The following is a 4,214-nucleotide window of genomic DNA, read 5'->3' on the forward strand; positions in this document are numbered from 1 at the left end:
GTATGATTCCATTATCTCTACTTCAGTGTTTGATAGAGTTAGATCTAAAGCTTTATCATTTGTAGATTTACAGCATGGAGGCAAGAGGAAACACTGTGATTAAAACATTATCAATTTAATGCCTAATAATGAGGAGAAACATATGCACTTCTCCTGCAACTATGAAAATATTTGGTGATAAAAAGGCAGTAGTGTAAGTTCCTGCCAGGAACTTACAGACAGGCCAGGACATTAAGTAATCATGCATACGAACAATTTTTTCACTTCTTGGCTTTAGCTACTTTTAAATGGAAGGTATAATAAACAATTATATTTTGATAAAATACCTTCTCGTCTGAACAGTTCTCTTTGAACTGTTCATCCCTCTATGATCCCTTGTAACCAAGATTAGTTTTGTTCTTGTAAGAAAATCTTTGCTGTCAGGGTAAGGTATTCTGGTTGTTCTGTTCCCACATGGAAGAAGGGTAAAGGCTCAGGTAGACATTTGTTCCAGTAACACCTCATTTGGGAAAATGTCAGCTGAAGAAGTTTAGAAGTAGCTCTTAAGCAACGCTTAGTTTGAATCCATTAGGTCCACAAAGCTGGATAAATAAATACTTGAAAAAGCCATCACCTTTGGACCTAATTATAAGTAATAGAGAGTATGATCAAATTCCAAATAAAAAGACTTAAGATATTCATTGGCAAAAAAAAGTTTGCAAATGTGAGCAACCGACTGATCAATATAATTTTTTCCAATATTCACAGAATTTTAGGGAAATAAGATCGATAGCATTGTTAGGAACAATAAGGTTTCCTTGTTACAAGTAGGCACCCATAGATATAAGCCTGTATAAAGATTGCAGCATTAACTATTAAATTTAGAGGATACTACATGCTTCAGCAGCACGTATACTCAAACTACAATACAGAGATTAACATGGCACTTGCACAAGGATAATATGAAAATTTGAGAAGTATTCCATATTTTTCATTCTTCAGATGCAAGAAATGAAAAAAAGTGATTAAAAAGTTGATTACAAAATTACAAGTTTAACAATACACGTAATTCATATAATTAAATTTAGTTTGACATCAGTGTATTAAATCACCTCAGAAAGGCGTTTACATAGCATAAACTTTACAAAACTTTTCAAATTAGACAACATTGTCATTTTATCCCAAAGAAAAATAATATTAAGACCTAGAAAAAAAGGAATCAAACTGTTTCTATATGGAATACAATCGGAAAGGACACATTAATGAACTTATATATTATAAAATAATATAGAATTCAACGTATATCTAGGAGAAAATAAATTATGAACATTATGCAAACATAGAATATAGAATATTTTAAAATATACTTTTTCAGACAAGCACCAGAAATATTTTAGTTTCTGTACTACTCATTTCAACAGGTAAATTAAAATTATTTCTTATTAAAAAATCACAAACTCTGAAGAAATTATTATACATGTTTACAAAATCTATTGAATACATTTTTCCATCCAAGGCAGGCAATTCACTTGGAAGAATTCCGCGGAATCCATGAATTTTTACAGTAAAATATTGGTGCTGCCGGGCACTGGTGGTTCATGCCTATAATCATAGCTAAACAGGAGACTGAGATCTGAGGATCATGGTTCAAAGCCAGCCTGGGAAGGAAAGTCTGTGGTACTCTTATCTCAAATAAACCACTAGAAAACTGGAAGTGGAGCTGTGTCTCAAGTGGTAGAGGGCTCACCTTGAGCTGAAGATCACAGGGATAGCTCTAGGCCCAGAGTTCAAGCCCCATGACTGACCAAAAAGAAAGATATTGCTCTTATTTGGATTGTGAAAATATTTTGTAGGGACACAAAAGATGAACTTGCATTTTTGAAATTTAAGAAACTTAACCCGACCATTAGGACTTCGGTGAACAATTTGTACAGCCTTTTACAACTTCATAGAGGTAGTGATACATACTTATGCTTTTGGCAATGTCAAATAGAGTTTCTTCTATGTTGTTCTTCAGGCCTGGATTTATATAATGGTTCAACAGAAGGCGATCCAGCGTATCTTTGCTATCTCAATTCTCAACAGCAAGATATAAGGGTGTCAAGAGTCCTTTAGTTTGGGGAAGTGTTACTGTGGCTCAAGCGGTAGAGCACTCCCCTTGAGCTGAAGAGCACAGGGACAGCACCCAAGCCCAGAGCTCAAGCCCCATGACCCACCAAAAAAAAAATCACAACAACAACAAAAATCAAACAAACAAAAATATTTGGGCTGGGAAAGTGGCTCAGTGGTAGAGCGCTGGCCTTGCATACATGAGGCCCAAGGTTCGATTCTTCAACACCACATAAGCAGAAAAAAAAGCAGTAAGTGGTGCTGTGGCTCAAGTGGTAGAGTGCTAGCCTTGAGCTGAAGAGATGAGGGACAGCACCCAGGCCCAGAGTTCAGGCCCCACGACCAGACCAAAAAAAATTTAAAAAAAAAGTCCGTTAGTTTGGCCATTGGTATCTGTATCATGATGAAGTAAGAAAGAAGCGACTCTGGTATTATTCCACGTGTATGCACTGTTCAGGGGTGTCCAGTCATCTACAGTTATTGCATGTGCCGCTTGAGAAACCAACTGACTGACAATGTCTAAGTGTCCACCGTAGGCTTCTTGAAGAGGGATATACTGATCATCATCCCTACTATTCACATAAGTGGCCTTTTGAAAAAGAAGTCTCCGCACTGTAGTAAGCTGAATATTTTCGACAGCCCATTGAAGAAATATGGTTGGATCCTTCTCCAATTTTTTTTCTTGCAATTGATACCATTCCTTACTTTTTCATCTTGTTCCCCATATTCCTAAGAATTGCCTAACCAGAGACTTTGAGTGCCAGTGGGAATGAGGTGTCCATGTATTTCCCTAATAGTTCACATTGGTTGAACTGGTCAGAAATATCTGGTGAATTTTCTGCAACTGTTTATTCACCATGATTTATTTTCTCTTTTTCTAATTTTACTATTCGAAATTATTCTAACTGCAGAGTAGGGAATTGATGGAGAGCAGAGGAAAGATATTCCTCCATATTCAAATGTACACACTGAAAATGAGGACCAGTGATGTCTCCATGTGCAGCTTATTCTAGGCATGAGAAAATAGGAAATAATGCCTTCCATATAAATGATTTGGGAAATGGCAGAGCAAAAAGTGAAATGATACAACCAAAAATATAAAAGCAAAATAAATTAGGATAATTATGGAGCAATCGTGTTATATATGAGAACCATGAAAGTGAGAGAGAAAGAAAGAAAGATGTGTAATGACATAGCTAGCCACATAATCCATGCCTCTGATCAATTTGTAGAGCAAACAAAATTTTATTTTTTAAAAGAGATGGAAATCGAATTTATGTATTTACTTGAAGTTAGTAAATACATTTTTAGTAGCCTACGTAAAGAGACATAACTTTACCAACTACAGACAGTAAAATAAATCCTTGATAGTTCTAGTAACAGATCTGACTGAAATCAGTTGAATCATACTTTTCTTGTACAATGAAGGAATAAGAGGGTAGTAAAGCAGCTAGAGAAGGCAGGGAGATTGTATCTGTGACAAAACTTTGTGGAAATTGGTATTGAGGATTTCTTACTGGTGATCCACTTGCACTGGAAGCATGATTCTGAAGTATTGCTTGCCGATTCTGAACTATTGATTTGATTATTATATTCTCCAAGAAGAAAATGAGAATTGATAATGAAGGACTACTAATACATTTTGACCTTCTCACTAAGCACTTTCAATCATCAAAATCACATGAAGACAATAGACAGGCCTACTTTTTAGATGAAAGCAAGTGTCTTATAAAAACAAGGAATGTATGTAGTCTTGCAAAGGACTTCTATTTTACCAATGCCGCATACATTTTTCTAATGTTGGGTACCAATAAATAATGGATCTATTAGAAAGCTCTTAAGGCTCCTATGTTCAATAGTGAGTTCTCTTACACTATATCATGGTATTTTTTGTGTTTTAAGAATAAATTTACATTACTAACTTGAATTTCTGACAGGACAGTATCATCACTGTACATCTTGCTTCTATACTCTCATTTTAAAATTACCATCTAAGTATGTGCATTAGATAACTATATAGGAAAAAGTAGAAGCCACACTGATGGCTTATGTCTTTAGTAGTAGTTAATCAGAAAGATGAAATCTGAGCATTGTGGTTTGAAAGCAGACCAAGAAAAAACAGTCCA

General features: G+C 35.3%; 1 pseudogene; it reads left to right on the top strand.

Moving 5' to 3' along the window:
* The first annotated feature begins 874 nt into the window (after positions 1 to 874).
* Positions 875 to 971, top strand: LOC138827395 (U6 spliceosomal RNA; annotated as a pseudogene).
* Positions 972 to 4,214: the final 3,243 nt, after the last annotated feature.

Source organism: Dipodomys merriami, unplaced genomic scaffold (genome assembly GCF_024711535.1).
Source record: "Dipodomys merriami isolate MVZ:Mamm:240054 unplaced genomic scaffold, mDipMer1.0.p SCAF_155, whole genome shotgun sequence".
In the NCBI taxonomy this organism is placed as follows: Eukaryota; Metazoa; Chordata; class Mammalia; order Rodentia; family Heteromyidae; genus Dipodomys; species Dipodomys merriami.